We start from the raw sequence: 18,321 nt of genomic DNA, 5'->3' as shown, positions 1-18,321 counted from the left end.
ACATATATTTTTTACGGAGATTTTTGTTTGATTTGTTATGATAAAAAATCTTACTGCCTTTTGAAGAGGTTCGCGTCCGCTCAATAGATGTTTTTGTATAACTTTTATGAAAAATAACTGTCCGTGCCCGGCCAAGAGAGAGTAATTTGTTCTCAAATTTATACCTAAAACTTGGTACTATATAGGGAAAAATGTCCACCCAAGAAAGATGTCCGTTTAATAGTCAGCGAGTTTCCTTTGTTTACGCTTCAACGGCGAATTATGATTGACGTTATTGGAAAGTTTCAAAGATTTTTTGCAAATGCGGTTGTTCGATTAACGCAGATCTTTAGAAGAATTATAATTATGCATCTGTGTGACTCCGTAGAGGCTCTTGAAATATAAACGATTTATTCAAAGATTCCTACATCGCAGTAGTAGACAAGTCAGCACTTTCCGAATCCAGTACTCGCTGTTATGCTGGGAAAGAATAGGGTAGGCATCATCTGAAGCAGCAGGCTGCGTTCTTCAATGGTGGCAAACTACAGAATTGCATCGCTTTAATGAGGTTGCGCAAACCCTTTAGGCAGTTTTAGCGCCACTCAAGATGATGAAGAAGAAGAAAATATTAACACAACGACAAAGAAGAAACTATTTATTACTGTGGTTACGTTTATTGTAGTCAATATAGGAAGGAATCAGACTTATATCCCGAATATTGTCCGAACCATTCGTAAGGTGCCGCCACAAATTTTCAACAGGCTATGAAAACTGTGTTGCGCACCCTATTTCGAAAATAGCCGAAATAGTCGTGGGAATAAAATAATATGCCATTAAATTAAGGTACAAAAAAAATTGTTATAGAAGATAATTTTCCAAACAGCTGAGTTATAGTTGAACCAGTATTTCGATTTCCAGTATTTAATGGTTTCCCTACTTTTCAGATGCATTAATGAAATAACAAATTACTCTGATATTTGCTAATGAAGGGTCCCTCGAATGTGACGTCTAGAAGCCAGTAGTGAATAATTCCTAGAGGGTACATTTTTTATGTCATCTTTGAAATTTTTCAAGTAGATAGATGTACAATTTTCACGGTAGAACAAGGCGTTAAAATTATTGAAACCTATTATCTAAATGGTCGATCTTTAAAAACAACATATTGGAAAATTCGAGGTTTTGGTGAAAATAATCGTTTGATGAGGCGACAATTCAAAGATTGGTGAAAAAATCAGTCGAGGATAGAAAAAAATATGACACACCAAAAACTGGACTTCTGTAGAGAATATTGCTGCTGTAGCGCAAAGTGTTGCTGAACAACCTTCAACATAACCATCCCGACGTTCTCAACAATTAGGCATTCATGAATCGACTGCTTGACGGATTTTACCTGTAGATGTGCTTATATATATATGTATATATTATATATAATTGGCGCGTACACCCTTTCTGGGTGTTTGGCCGAACTCCTCCTCCTATTTGCGACGTGCGTCTTGATGTTGTTCCACAAAATGGAGGGACTTACGGCTTTAAGACGACTCCGAATGGCAGATATTTTTTGTGAGGAGCATTTTCATGGCAGAAATGCACTCAGAGGTTTGCCATTGCCTGCCGAAAGGCGATCACTATTAGAGAAAACTTTTTCTTTATTTTGGTGTTTCACCGAGATTCGAACCTACGTTCTCTCTGAACTCCGAATGGTAGTCATGCACCAACCCATCGGCTACGGCGGCCGCCAATGTGAACCGTATTTTGAAGAATATAGTGAAAGGTGAAAGAATCTTAATTTTTACATGTTTTATTTTGAAACATCTAAGCGCGTCTTTTGAAACACCCCTTATACAGTATGTGTCAGAAAGAAGGAACCGCATTTATTCATGCCGTACAAAAGATATATATTTAAATTTTGTTTTTTTTTTACATGAAAGTATGTACAAAACTACGAGTCGCAATTATTCAATAAGCCTTGTAGTATTCATCGTTGTCTAGTATAGCCTGGCATCTTCTTCGTGCTTTGAACCAGCTTTTGTGCGAGCTCGTCGACAAACAGGACTAGATTTTGCCAACTTGACCCACACATTTTCAATACTCTGACCCCATTTTCTTGTTTTGTTGTTTCTCAATGTATTGTTCTGAAAGCAGTGGTTTTGATGATGTGGGACGGTAGGATATGTTCGCCTCTTTCAGTCGACGTTCGATGGTGTTGATACTCACATCTATTCCCTTTTTAGCAAGAACTGATCGTGCTTGGCGTAGTCACAAAGAAGAGCTCCGCTTAAAAAGTTGGACGATCACTTTATCCTGCTTTTTTGTCGTCACTCGCTTCAAGCCGCGCTCGGAAAAGTCATCAACATTTTTGTACACCTTATACCGCTGATTCCACATCAAAACAAACTTTTTTGAATTTTTAATTACTTTTGCAGCCGCGGCGTAGGATAATTTCGGCCCTTTCGAATGCGTGCATAAAAGTACCGCCTCGAAACGCTTTGCATACTTCTTACTCATTTTTGTTTGGTTGCGTTTACGGGAAAGTTCGAACGACACTAACCTGAGTTAGCACTGGCGTCGTAACCCTTGAGTGGGACTATTATGCAGTTAGAAGTTACAAGAAAAAAACCGGTTCTTTTCTTCTGACACACACTGTATATTGTTGATGGAAAGTTTTCATAGCTATTGGTCACCCGTTATTAAGTTTAAAAATAAACTGCTGATTTTTTTACATTCTGTTATTACCTAATTTAATTTGATGTGTTGATGTTTTTGTTGGATGTTTTGCGTACTACGCAGAATTAGCATTAGGTAAAGAGAATTACCATACTTCAAACTTCATACTTCAAAAGCAGCTGGCAACCATACTTGTTAATATTAATTTACAGGTTGCTCTGCTGGGGGTAGGGGGCAGATAGAGGTATATCAATAGAGTACAGATGAGTGTTAACTTCAAGTTTTATGTGTACTCTTAATAAGAAAAATAAATGGAACAAATCTTTTGTGGAGCACAAAAAAAAAACGAATTGCATAATTCACATTTTAAAAGCTAAATGTATACTTCATAATTTACTTTTTAAATGCTTGAAAATCCCTATAACATAACTACCATAAATTACATGAGGAAAGCCGCCATAGAATATAAATGAATTGGAGGCCAACTTTTGAAGGACGTACATTTTTTGTTATACAAGTGGATAGTAACACATTCTATAAGAATAAAGTATGCAAGTATTCATGAACGAATATACTTAGTAACACATACCTACAGAGGAGTGACGGTATGGCGAGTGTGGTAGGATTGAGAGCACAAGTGGGTTGCTACATATCTTACGAGTGATTTGCAAGAGAAGGGAGAAGTCTGAGTGCGCTTCCGACGTGCTAAGTGGCATGTTCCGCTGCCGTTAGCTGGCTAATCAATATCTCTTGGGGGCACAGCCGCCAGGACGACAGGCGTACTATAGACACTCGTTAATTTACGTAAGTACGACAATACTATGTAGGGTGACGGTGGTCATGGTATGTGGTCTTTGGCGCCGACAAACTATGCAACACAAAGACTTAATGCGGAATGAGAAAGATAAAGATAAAGAGAAAGATGGCGCAAGAGTGCAAAAAAACACATGTATAGGAGGCATATAGGGCGCTTGGGTTTAAGGTGTCCTTGTGCTGAAATTAAATAAAACAACATCGAAATGAGTTTGTTATTTTTACACAGTGCAATATCGAATTCAGTCCCATTTTATTTAAAAATAAATAAACTCTATAAATAGACTAAATTTCGTAGCCAATAAAATACTTCAATCAACATTTCAGCTTTTTCTTCATGAAATATGATAACCGAATTCAAGGATTATAATGCCGCAAAATATTTTTTCATCATGTAATAATAAAAGACGTTTTAAAAAAGATACTTTTATATTAATTTATATTTATTAAAAACTCCTTATATTTGGTCAGAATCGGCATTCGTTAATAAATACCTTTAATGGAGAATTTTCATTAACGTGGTAGGTACCTAATTAGGCTACCTTCTTTAATTTCATACTTTTTAGTTTGAAAAATATTTTTCATCCAAAACACTAAACTAGCTCGAAGTATGTAAAGGACAAAAAAGAAAATCGCTCGGTCAAATGTTAAAAATTATCGGAATGCTTCCTTATTAATTAATGAGATGGGGAATATAAACAAAATATTCTTTAAGTTTACTATACATACTTACATATATTTTACATATTTATAGAACAGAAAATGTATTTTATTATACCTTGTGGGCTGTGAAGTAGTTTGCCAAAAAACGGGTACACACTTGTATGTCTATTGCTTATTTATACATTGTTGAAAGACGCGAATAGTTTGGTCTTCAAGTTGAGTCATAGAATAATAAGCATACGAACATAATATTATGAGGGGAGGCAGAAATTCACACACATGTATAGGGCGGCCGAATGGATTTGTGCGTGACTAACATTCGGTAGTGCCCGGGTTTGAAAAGGTTTTTTCAAATAGGCTTTGCTATTGCCTCCGTGTGTATTTCTGCCAGAAAAAGATCTTCATAAAAAAACATTTTCTGTTCGGAGGCGGCATAAAACTGTAGGTCCCTCGATTTGTGGAATAACATCAAGAAGCACACCACAAATAGGAGCAAGAGCTCGGCCAAACACCCAACCAAAAGTGTAAGCGCCAATGCTACATAGAAGCGAGAACGTGATAAAAAGAAATTAAATGCTGTCAAATAGGCGTCTCCTTTTCGCATACGCGTTGTGCAATTTGTTAGATCCGTGAAAAATGTAGAAAGCGTACGTGTTTTTTACAAAATGAGTTTCGCATATGAAAAACGATTTGAACCAGTGCTCCTATGTACATATTAGCATGACACATATTAACATAATATAAAATAACAAATAGTCGGACACCAAAGTGTGTGAACCGTAACACTAAAATATCATAGAAGTCACGTTGAAATAAACAACTTCACTTGTGCAGTTCAGCAGTTTTGACCGTTGCGGCAGTAAGGCAAACGTAGGTTAGATCGTAAGAATATTGTTTGTAAAAAGGCAGTTCTAAGTTTAGATTGAATAAAGGAGCACGGCTCCCAGAGAAAATATATATTTTTAAGCTTTTTAATAATAAAAAGTTTAGCTTACATACCCTAAAGGTCAAAAAATGTCCCGTGCAGGTGCAATTGATTTGTCTGTAACAAAGCGGAACCTATCGTTGCGTGATGCTGAAGAAGTTTGAGGGAAAATGGTGTTAACGCACTCAAAGTCACTAATTGACGGCATTTACTTGCGGACACATCGAAAAAACCGCTGCTCTCATTATCACACATTGCAAAAAAGACTTACATTGGCTAATGAAAATTCAGAACGGAATTGCACAAACGTAATATTCACGGACATACAGAGTAATTTTAAATTATGGAGGGAACACTTCTCGAACCTGTTAAACAGTGACAGCTGCGCATGTCACAGAGAATGTGAAGATCCCGATACCCCAATCGTTGACGACGGAATTGTCGTTCCGCTACCCGACCATGACGAGGTGAAGAACAACAAAGCCGCGGGCGCCGACGGACTGCCGGCTGAGCTATTCAAACATGGCGGCGAGGAACTGCTAAGGTGCATGCATCAGCTTCTATGCAAAATATGGTCGGATGAAAGCATGCCTGCCGATTGGAATTTAAGTGTGCTCTGCCCAATTCATAAGAAGGACGATCCTGCAATCTGTGCCAATTACCTCGGGATTAATCTTTTAAATATCGCCTATAAGGTTCTAGCGAGCGTATTGTGTGAAAGGCTGAGCCCACCGTCAACCAACTGATTGAACCTTATCAGTGTGGCTTCAGACCTGGATAGTCTAACATCGACCAAATATTCACAATACGCCAAATCTTGGAAGAGACCCCTGAAAGGAGAATCGACACACACCATCTTCTCGTCGATTTCAAAGCTGCATTCAACAGTACGGAAAGGAGTTACTTGTATGCCGCGAGGTCTGAATTTGGTATCTCCACAAAACTAATACGGCTATGCAAGATGACATTGCTCAACACCAGCTGCGCCGTCAGAATTGGGAAGGACCTCTCCGAGCAGCAAAAAACGTACGTCCGACAGTTAATGATAATGGTATTGGGTTGCATGTCCGCTGCTGATACTGGAAATTTGTGCTTCATTAACGGCAATATGGACCACAACAACACCTAACAATTATGAAAGAAAATTTGATCCAAAGTGCTGAAAATTTGGGAATTAAGAACAATTTCCAATCAAGACAACGATCCCAAGCATAAGCTACTTGATGTCCCTCTATGACTTATGTACAACTGCTCTAAAGTACTTGAAACACCTCCACAATTTCCAGACATCAACGTGGGCTCATTTTGAAAACCAACTGAAAAAGCATTTTATTAAAAACAAGAAAGACATAGAAGGCGCTTTAAAGAAGAGTGGGGGAAAATAGATGCCAAGAAGAATGCACGCTGTGACAAAAAAATAAAGGCTTTATGACTAAATATTAATTACTTGGACACAGTTAGCATGCTTTGCACATGCAAGCAAAAAGTCGAACGTGGTCAGCCGAAAATTCAATGCTCCAAATGCAACAAACTTTTTAATTTAAAATGTGTTAACCTGTCAGAAGCTGATGCTGACTTTTTTGTGAAGTCAGATCGTAAACGCCCCCCGCCTCCACCCCGCAGCACACCTGATGCAATGCCGCCTGTGGATGATCAGAATATTGTTATTGCTCATGTGCTTGAAAAACAACAAGGACCATCTGTTCCGCCAGTTACTCAAAAGCTAAACAATGGTCAACTGCTGTTTTGAAAGATTTAGGGTATATTCAGAAACGCATTATAAATGCGCAGTAATTGCAGCGCTGGCAGCACTGCCAATGTGACAAGTGATGCAATTGATAGATTTGTTAACGATTTGCAAAAAGATTTGTTGCATTTATGAACGCGTTTTACACTAAAATTGAAGTATTATTGAGTTTAGTTGTTGACGATATATTTGAAGTAAAAAGTGATAGTTTTTTGCTAAATTTAAAAAAAAGACGTGTAAAGCTAAAAAGAAGATCACATATAGTAAGATGTTCATTAAAACGAAAAATTCCCAAAAATAAATCTTTTTTGCTAGTCGCTAAGGCTTTTTAATTTATTGTGATTGTAATTCATTACTTTTCCAATTTTCAAAAAACAAAAAAAAAAATCTTTTTTGAAACAATTAGAAAATTTTCGCCGCGCGATTTGCCCGTCTATTTTCAAATCTTTATTCATTTTTTTTATTTCTTCCGTCACCTTATTCCACAAAACACTCTTTTTCCTCCTCCCTGAAGCAAATTCACTTTCCATGCTCAGTCGGACTCTGAGAAACAAATTTACTTCCGATGTACTTAGATAATCGCTAAAATCAAGAAAAATGTAATAAAATATTGTTTTAATAACGTATATTTAATATATCTTTGCATTAAAAGCTAAAAAAATTAGTTTTATACTCAGTTTTCATCAGACATCATATTAGCGTAATCAGCGGCAGTATTACAATTTTTCCTGCAAGTAATGCGTGACGTTTGATACAAAAATGGCGTTTTGGAACGCGATGTATTTGCAGTACTGCCACATTAGCATTTCTGAACGCATTGCCAACACTGCAAAAGTACGTTGCGCATTATAATGCGTTTCTGAATATACCCTTAGCTGGGCTTAGAGCAGAGAATGTTCATGTACTTTCTCTGCTGCGATCTCTTTATGATGATAAACAAGTGTTACTGGGGTGGTTGATAACCAAGGCGTATCTATACATATATACATATATAGATATGCCTTGGTTGATATGCGAAAATTGGACTAAGCGGATGGACCATTTCGGTGTCGGATTTGTTGTGGGAGAGAGACTTCGTCGCCAAGTACTGTCGTTCACTCCGATGGACGAGCGTCTCGCAACAATCCGCATCAAAGCCCGTTTTTTTAACATATCGCTAATTTGCGTCCACGCCCCGACGGAAGAGAAGGACGATGCGACCAAAGATTCTTTCTATGAGCGCCTGGAACGTTCCTATGAGCGCTGCCCCCGCCACGACATAAAAATCGTGCTTGGCGACTTCAACGCCAGGGTGGGCAAGGAGGGAGTTTTTGGTCCCACAGTCGGAAAATTCAGCCTACACAACGAAACATCCGGTAACGGACAGAGGCTGATCGACTTCGCCGGGGCCCGAAACATGGTAGTCTGCAGCACCAGATTCCAGCATAAAAAGATACACCAAGCTACCTGGCTGTCCCCTGATCGAAAAACGCGAAACCAGATCGATCATGTTGTGATAGATGGAAGACACGCTTCTAGTGTATTAGATGTACGTACGATCCGAGGACCCAACATTGACTCGGATCACTACCTTGTTGCAGCCAAACTGCGCACGCGCCTCTGTGCAGCAAAAAACGTGCATCTACCTACGCAAAGAATGTTCGACCTCGAAAAGCTGCAATCACAACAGACAGCCAGAAGATTCGCCACTCGACTCTCACTCCTGCTCTCAGAGAGTACTGCCCAACAAACCGGCATCCACGAACAATGGAGCAACATTTCTCGTTCTCTACGTACCGCCGCCGAAGAAGAAATCGGATTCCGGCGAGCCCGAAAAAACAATTGGTACGACGAGGAATGTCATGCTGCCACAGAAAGAAAGGATGCCGCCTATAGAGCCACGCTGCGATCGGGCGCAACGCGAGCCATGTGGGATCGCTACAGAGAGCTGAAAAAGGAAGAGAGACGTATTATCCGACAGAAGAAACGAGAGGCCGAAATACGTGAGTGCGAAGAGCTTGAGATGCTGGCCAACAGGAACAACGCCCGAAAATTCTACCAGAAAGTTCGGCGGCTTACAGAAGGTTTTAAGACCGGGGCGTTTTCCTGTAAGAACAAAGACGGCGAACTGGTGACCGACGTACAGAGCAATCTTAAATTATGGAGGGAACACTTCTCGAACCTATTAAACAGTGACAGCTGCGCATGTCACCGAGAAAGTGAAGATCCCGATACCCCAATCGTTGACGACGGAATTGTCGTTCCGCTACCCGATCATGACGAGGTGAGAATAGCGATAACGCGGCTAAAGAACAACAAAGCCGCGGGCGCCGACGGACTGCCGGCTGAGCTATTCAAACATGGCGGCGAGGAGCTGGTAAGGTGCATGCATCAGCTCCTATGCAAAATATGGTCGGATGAAAGCATGCCTGCCGATTGGAATTTAAGTGTGCTCTGCCCAATCCATAAGAAGGGCGATCCTGCAATTTGTGCCAATTACCGCGGGATTAGTCTTCTAAATATCGCCTATAAGGTTCTAGCGAGCGTATTGTGTGAAAGGCTGAAGCCCACCGTCAACCAACTGATTGGACCTTATCAGTGTGGCTTCAGACCTGGAAAGTCTACCATCGACCAAATATTCTCAATACGCCAAATCTTGGAAAAGACCCATGAAAGGAGAATCGACACACACCATCTTTTCGTCGACTTCAAAGCTGCATTCGACAGTACGGAAAGGAGTTACCTGTATGCCGCGATGTCTGAATTTGGTATCCCCGCAAAACTAATACGGCTATGTAAGATGACGTTGCTCAACACCAACAGCGCCGTCAGAATTGGAAAGGACCTCTCCGAGCCGTTTGATACCAAACGAGGTTTCAGACAGGGTGACTCCCTGTCGTGTGACTTCTTTAACCTGATGTTGGAGAGCATCGTGCGAGCCGCAGAACTTAATCGCTCAGGCACAATTTTTTATAAGAGCGTACAATTGCTGGCGTATGCCGATGATATTGACATCATCGGCCTTAACAACCGCGCTGTTAGTTCTGCCTTCTCCAAACTGGATAAAGAGGCAAAGCGAATGGGTCTGGTGGTGAACGAGGACAAAACGAAGTACCTCCTGTCTTCAAACAAACAGTCGGCGCACTCGCGTATCGGCACCCACGTCACTGTTGACAGTTATAACTTTGAGGTTGTAAAAGACTTCGTCTATTTAGGAACCAGCATTAACACCGATAACAATGTCAGCCTTGAAATCCAACGTAGAATCTCTCTTGCCAACAAGTGCTACTTTGGACTAAGTAGGCAATTGAGTAGTAAAGTCCTCTCTCGACGAACAAAACTAACACTCTACAAGACTCTCATCATGCCCGTCCTAACGTATGGCGCAGAAGCTTGGACGATGACAACATCCGATGAAGCGACGCTTGGAGTGTTCGAGAGAAAGATTCTGCGTAAGATTTTTGGACCTTTGCACGTTGGCAACGGCGAATATCGCAGACGATGGAACGATGAGCTGTATGAGCTTTACGACGACATAGACATAGCGCAGCGAATAAAGATCCAGCGGCCACGTTGGCTGGGTCATGTCGTCCGAATGGATACAAACGCTCCGGCTTTGAAAGTATTCGAGGCGGTACCAGCTGGTGGTAGCAGAGGAAGAGGGCGGCCTCCTCTGCGTTGGAAAGATCAGGTGGAGAAGGACTTGGCTTCACTTGGTGTGTCCAACTGGCGCCGGTTAGCACGAGAAAGAAACGACTGGCGCGCTTTGTTAAACTCGGCCAAAATCGCGTAAGCGGTTATAGCGCCAATTAAGAAGAAGAAGAAGGATGGACCATTTGAAGCGCAGTCGCGGTCAACATTTGCATGAAATAATCTTCAAATATTAAATTATATGGACTGTACTATCGATTTAAATAAAAATTTCATGCATTTTTCTGAGTTTTATGTATGTTTTTTGAAAAACTTTCCTATAGCTCTTAAAAAATGAATAAATATTTAGTATAAAATTGGATATATTCATGTATACATGAGCTTCATGTTACTAAAAACTGGATCACAATACATTACTTATAATGTAAGCCTCTCATCTAGACAACACCACCAAAATTTACTTTAAGTATCAGTCCCAACGACTTGAACTAAAGGAAGGAAAATGTATTGCCTTTTTCGAAATTATACCCCTCTTTGTTTGAATTTTGTAGCCATTCCACTATGTTGTTAGAAGATTGAATATTGTTTTAGAAGTAAGTTACAGCAAATTAAGATACTCATTTAAACACTTAAAATTTAATCTGATATCGGGAAGACTGTTACACTCAACTCGAAAACCACTAGTTTTTAGAAAGGGAAAAAGAAATATCTTTAAATCGATCGAAATTTCGCACAAGTTGGAGCGACAAAATTTTTTTTTTTACAACTATTTTAGAAACTATTTGAAATAAATAAAGAATCGTATTGAATATACAGCTGGCAAATAAATTTTTGTTGCATCAATATGTTAAATGTTGTGTTAATGCACTTTCCAATCTGCCGCAATCCTTAACGAAGAGCGTGTGAATATGTGCACATACAAAAGGGTGAGCTGTTTATTGTTTTCTTTGGTTGGTTTGCATGTTTTTTGTTCTCGCTTTCAGAGCACAAGTAACGTAAAATTTATACATATAAACGAAGTCTCAGATTTCAACAACAAAAGACTGCAAATCGCAAAGATTTTGTGATTGCAATAAAATAATTGCATTCAGGTGATAAAAAGTTGATGACTTCCGATACCTGACTAACAAAATGAATATAGACTAACTTTTTTAGTCTCGGATAGCCAAGCGGCTATTAAATCAATGAATGTGGCTATACTGAGATCAAAGGTTGCACAGGAATGCCGAGCAGCCCTAAATGATATTAGCGTCGTATTCAAGGTCAGCCTTATTTGGATTCCGGGACACAGAGACATTGAGGTAAACTGCAAAGCTGATGAGCTAGCCAGAAAAGGTACTGCTCTTTAACTGCTCAGCGATAAAAGTACCATTGGAATACCTTCGGCCACGAGTAAATTAATAGTAAATAACAACATTATCCAAGAGGCCAATAGGTCATGGGAAGAAGAAGATACATGCGTAACAGCCAGGCTACTATGGGCGCAAATAAACAAGAAAAGAACAAAGGAATTGCTTAGCCTCTCAAGAGAAGATATCTCGAGGTCGTGGCTTGTGTCACCGGCCACTGGCTATTTGGAAGGCATTCCTTGAGACTAGGAGTATTCTCCCATGAATATTGTAGAAGCTGCAGAGATGAGGAGGAGAAAGAAACAGTAGAGCACTTTCTTTGCAATTGTCCAGCCTTAGCTAAAATCAGAGCAGGTTGTCTAGGTAAACACTTTTTCAATTCTCTTACAGAACTATCTGGCGCGGGGATTAGACCAATCCTGCGCTTCATAAGAGCCTCAAAATGGTTTCACGAAAGTAAATAAACAAGGTTCCCGTGTCGCACAGTGGTATCACAACGGACCTGTGAGGTCTAAGTGAGTTGGTCATACTGACCGACCGCCACCACAACCTAACCTAACTTTTTTAGTCCCAATCAAGACTAACCAAAAATTATTGCATTAATTTCGAGCCCAATCAAAGGAATAGCATAGTCAAAAAGTATTGCATTACCTAACACCTCTGCATTAAACTATTGACATCCAGAATACTGGTTATAACATTCAATGACTACAGCAAAAGTTGTAGAGATGAAAAGGAACAAGAAAATGTTAACTATCTTCTATGTAGATATCCAGCTTTAGTAAGAAAGCGAAAGACTGCTTTAGGAGTGCTTCAATTCGCTGCAGGGTTTGACCAACATTGTCAACTGCGCTGGTTAGTTGTAATACGGTCATCCGAAGGATATGGCTTCAAAATGGAACCTAATTGCTGCATACTCGTACAATGACTCTCTACGACGCCATATTCACCTAACCTAGGGCCAAAAATAATCTCAAGCACTGACTTTTACTTTCTGTTCAAAACACCAGAGTCTTTCGTTTTTTTCGAAGCAAATTCCTGCTATTTCCTATCGCAATTTTTTTAATAAATCAGTCATTTAGGACAGGGCAACTGACAATTAAGTGCAATCGCCTGACACCCTGACAGTTATAAATTATGGTGGTATTCTATTGTTGTGCTAGCATGGTAAACAACAAAGGTCAACGTTTTACAACTGCGGTCTAGCAAAAGAAATTAATCACTTAATTTTGATTACAGACAGATACATATTACAGTTACTATATTACTCTGAGATAATGGGGAAATAATATATTTTTAATGGAAATTTATAACCAATATCATATAGTGGACTTTAAAATAAAACTCAGGTTTAGAAAGTTCTAGAGAACATACATAGGAGTTTTTTTGCCAAATTTTTTCAGCGATAATTTCAAGAATAATTTATGTTCGCTCATGAAAAGATGCAACTGAGATTTACCATAGAAAATATACTCGTACCCGAATACATACTACAATTTTCAGCGCGTCCTTCTTTGAACTATCATGTCGGCCATTATTGTTTATTAATTTTCCGAAAAGTTTAACAAATCATCAGGGATCGTAACAAAGGTCAATAGTGTCTGTTAACAATTACAATAACTACAACAAGGATCTTGAAACTTAAAGAGCATTTCATTAATATTTTCGGTGAAATGGTGGCGCTGGTTTATTTTCTATGCAAATATATCAAGTCAAATGAGGAATCATATGCAATCAACAATGAAAATTTCTATCTCTACATTTGCATTTTGTTGTATTTTCCTGTTAGAGTGTGCTTATTGAAAGACCCTTTACATACATACATACTAAGTATATGTATTAAAAGAAAACTGTCTCAAAATAATGACGCCCAAGTAAGTTATTTTTATACTTACGCCAAACAGAAACATACAGCGTTCAATGCAAATTTGACACAAAAAAAACTGTTGAACATACGATTTAATTGCTTAGCTAAAAATAACGCAGCAACGAAATGTACAAAATGCTTCATCTCTAGCACTTCTGGCGCTTCAGATGTTTTTATTCACCAATGAGTTTTAGTTTTTTTTAAATTTCATTTTTAGTTTTAGTTTATTTTATGTATGCCCTTTTTTCGGATGTGATTGTAAGAAAAGACGTGGGAAACAAGTGCGGCTGAGGTTTAAAGACGAAAGCTGATTTTTGGCGGTATGCTTGCTGTGCCAGCGATAGGTATGAGAGATACATATATATGTATTAAATAATATGGGTTGTTACTGATCGCGCTAAAATCAGTCCTTTATAATTTGACCAACGTTCGAATATGGTCAGTTACACTAGATCACTCATATTATTTAAAATGTGCATACATACGTACATAAATTCACATATGTACTTATTCGACACTTAATTTTGTCAGTCATTCCGTTAGTCGGTTGCGCATGTACATACGAGTACTGCATGTTTAAGCTTCATTAAATATAAATGTCGTTTTTGAATACAGCAAAAAAAAAAGTATATGTAGATAAATTTCGGGGCACCATTTTCGAAAATTCGCAGTTCATAAAATATATGTCATACACAAATATTCGTACACTGGTTTTTAGAACTCGAAAGTTTTATTATTTTTAATGGCCATTCCGCGACACTGCTACTGGCGGCTGTTATGGCGACACAATTTCAACAACGGGAGCACAGCTTTTCAAGCTATTTTTAAAAACTGATATTTTATGAATATTTTTGAATATAAGTAAAAATTATTTCAATACTTTAGCTGAATAGCTTTTCTGATTATTTAAATGCTACAAATGTGTATGTAGATTTTAAAAATAGTAAGTCACAATTGTTTTCTTCAATTAGGAAATTGCAACAATTTCATAATCCATAAAATTCGTATACATACAGTGCAAATTTTCGGTGATTACGAAAGATACGCATTTGTAGTTGCAGATATTACAAAAAATTATCAACTCACTTTTTCCAACAAACCGAACGTCTTTAATCCCTTACACACACTTTTGATTTAGGAAAAATTACTGGTAGTACAAAATTGTATATGTACTTTTTTTTCTATACGTCTACAGGTCCTACAATTGCGGTCACACCGTTACGCTTTTATCCGAAACACCGCGATGCGTTGTTGTTGTACGAAAAGAAAAACGCACACGCACACACACTTTCACGCATTCAAAACAGCGACCGTTTGTTGCGGCAATGCCATTTGCATGGACCGAGCTCCTAAAGCGAAATGTGCCGAATTTTTTAATTTTTCAAACTTAAAATTGCTCGAATCATCATGACATCGGTTCTTGAGAAAGGCACAATTTTTTTGCGCTCATTTCGTAAAGGAACTCTTCTCTAAAACAATTTAAAACGAGTATACACAGCTGGTCGCTTAAATAGGAACACCCTTTTACTGTAGGAAGAATTATCTCTACAATGTATGCTCGTCCGTCTGTACATTGTATTAGTTTGGGGAAAAGCAAATCCATTATTTTCTCGGTAGATGGCTGTTGTGATTGATATCTCGTAAAGTATCGATCAAACAATTTGAAGTTTGCACTCGTTGTCAAGGTGACATTTCATACTAATTCTTTTGCTGTTTTTTGATTGTTTCATCCAGTTGTGAGTTACAGGGTGTTAACAATGGAAATCCACAAAGAGAAAATTCGGTACATTTTACAGTTTTTCTTTGATAAAGGCTGAAATTGTAATTGGTGACCGGCATGTTAGTAGTCGTAGCATCACCCAGGAATTAGAGATCGATCATAAAATATGTAGTTTTAAACCCATTTGAGCAAATGGATTTATTTTCTCCCAACCTAATATTAATCTAGTAGAAAAAAGAGATATTAAAATGAAATGTCGTACATCTCTGGCTAAAGGAGGATTGAAAAATTAAATGGGCAAAATTGTTATAAACTACCAAATTTTCCACAAATCACTACTACGCCTACCTTCTACGTAGAAAGAAAAATTCTTTATTTACATCCGTTGATCTATAAAGGGTCCCCAAATACTGCGCACTTTTTTTCTTTAAATGGAAAGATAGTAAAATTTGGAATCCCAATCTTTGTTATTGTTGTAACAACATTAATCTTCCCACTGTTGTTTGGTGAATGCCACTGGTGTGAGAGTCCTTTGCCGGATTTACGATCATTCCGGTAACGTAGAACTGACTAACGTAGAACTCCTCGGAAGTCCTCTTCAACATTGCTGTACTATTTTTTTTTAGTTAAAATAATTCTGATCAATTTATTAAAAAGTTAGTTGGATTTAGTCATCCAGAAAACAAAAATTAAATATGTAAGTTTTACATTTATATTAAAAAAAAAAAAACAATAATTGTTTTGTTCGAATATAGATTAAGTGGACCCGGTGGTTTAGAAATTTCAAAAAATAGATTTTTGTAATTTTGCAATCTGTGAAATTTTCATGCGGGAATTCCCAATATTATAGCTTCCACAGTCTACTTAACTAGGTAAAGAGCGGTCCGCGCGCTTCTGTACCTCAAACGTTAAACTCATTTATCTCGAAACGACTTTTTTCGGCCTGGTGTTATGAAAAAACTAATCAACCGTATCGATTTTAATATGTTCTTCACAGCATCAATGGCTATCGCTCACATAGAATCATATTATTATTTCTATTGTTTCGTATTTTTTTGATAAAAAAAACTGAAAAAAAAAACCGATTTTTAGAGTGTCAAACTCAAAACCGCGCCATTTTGTCAATGTTTTTGATGCTACCAGGTAGCATGTCCATGTCCAACCACCTGTCCCTAAGCAGAGAGGACCGTAGGAGGCTGGTTGGACCGATGACGTGTCACTTTCTATGGGCAAACAGTGCACTTTGCCCAGCATGTGGAGAGGAGGATGAGACGGCGGACCACTTTCTATACGTCTGCCCCGCCTTCGCTTGAATCAGGCTTGAGGTCTTTGGCACTGATGTGTTAAGAGGCGACCACCTTGACTCCTTGGCACCACAAGATCTACTCAGATTTCTTCGGAGGTCGAGTAGATTTAAAGAAAATTAAAAAGGGAACCCGAGTGCAGTACAATGGATTTAATTGTGTCTGAACTAACCTTGCTGAGGACTGGGAGCGATACCCTAATGTTCTGAAAAACTACAAGAGGTTGGTTCGGGCTATACTTGCTAGTATGTCCCGACAAAAAAAAAACGGAACATAGCTACAGTTATTCTGATTAACAATTGTTTTCGTTTTTGTGTTTCAGATAAATAGAAGAGCCAAAATGGAGGGTCAACTTCAACGCTATTTTTAAAGTTATTAATGTTAAAAATAATTTTTTTTTTTCATTTTTGTATGTAAAGGAAGTAAAACAAAAAAATTAAATATGATTTTTCTTTTTTTTTTATTGTAAAAAAAAAGTTCTTGAAAATATCCTAAATTTTCGAGTCCTAGACCACCGGGACCCTTTAAACAACCAATATACTTAGTTTTTCTTTTATTTTTTATTACTATTGTTTTTACCATTTGTTTTTAGTTTTTAGTTATATACTTCAAAACATAGACCGAGCTGTGGTTAATATGCCGTCAGTCTCCATTACTGTCTATAATAGCTTGGCATCGTCTTGAACATTTTTCGTTTACTTTAGTTGATTAGCATAATCTGGAGAATGATCCCCCAAATCACGATGTATCAAGCTGTTTTGTTGCACACATTTTTCCCGCCAAATCTACGCTTTCATTGGAGCCCACACCTTTTGAATTGGCATCCGTACTTTACGAAGGGTAGTAAAGCTATTGTGTATGCCTCTTTCTGCTTTCCAAGATAAGCAAAGTCGATTCCGGTGTTTTGTGTCATTGGCTTCTTGAAGAAACCAACCCGCTGCATTTGGTCCACAGAGGTTTTACACAGACTTTAAAAAACTTTTCTCATTTGATCCTTAACTTTGTGATGAGGCTTTGTGTAAAGTACCGAATCTTTTGTCAGTAAAGCATCCGTAGACATGAACCCTGCCCGGATGTTTAATATTCCGTTGAAAAAATTTTGTGCCTTTACCACTCCAGGCTTTCTTCCATGAATACGAAACAACGAAAGATAATTCGTCTGTGAACATATCCTTGATTCTACCCCGATTCAAGTTTTATATTGTACTAATCGTTTTGAATATGGACTTCAATGAAGAAAAGGTCTTTAAAGTGTGCTATGGACGCTGGTATCCTATTCCTTCGATCTACGTCTGATTGCTCAAATGGAAATGTCACTGAGCTTTTGTATCGCTTGCCTGAGACTTAGGGTAGGATTTCTTTCGAATAAATTTGTAATGGTTTTGTCATCGTTTTTCAGGTACTTTTAGTCAAACCTCAGCCATGCTTATTATCGACATTACCATCAGCCTTGAATTTATGGTTCTACTTTCTTACAAAGTGACTTTACTTTTTTAAGTATTTACTTAGCGTCCTTGGTTGTATGTAGACATTTTCTGGCTTTTGGAATGACTTACAAAAAACAAAAAACAAAATACATACACTTATATATACAGCTTCATTATCTGAACAAGTAACCAGTTGAAATTACAAAACAAAAATTAAGGGCTCGCCGCACATC

General features: G+C 38.2%; 1 protein-coding gene across 3 annotated transcripts in view; it reads right to left on the bottom strand.

The window, feature by feature from the left end:
• Positions 1 to 18,321, bottom strand: part of LOC128859974 (ubiquitin carboxyl-terminal hydrolase 47) — a 42,182-nt gene that overhangs the window by 12,755 nt on the left and 11,106 nt on the right. The window contains exon 1 of one of the 3 annotated variants that reach the window (XM_054097157.1): positions 14,724 to 14,984. The exons of the other annotated variants lie outside the window; for them this stretch is intronic. The gene's annotated coding sequence lies outside the window, so the exon portion shown is untranslated. Of the gene's footprint in view, positions 1 to 14,723; positions 14,985 to 18,321 lie in introns of those variants that run through there. 3 annotated transcript variants of the gene reach the window in all.

The sequence above is a fragment of the Anastrepha ludens genome, chromosome 4 (assembly GCF_028408465.1).
Source record: "Anastrepha ludens isolate Willacy chromosome 4, idAnaLude1.1, whole genome shotgun sequence".
In the NCBI taxonomy this organism is placed as follows: Eukaryota; Metazoa; Arthropoda; class Insecta; order Diptera; family Tephritidae; genus Anastrepha; species Anastrepha ludens.
This window is presented reverse-complemented; position numbering and strand designations above follow the sequence as displayed.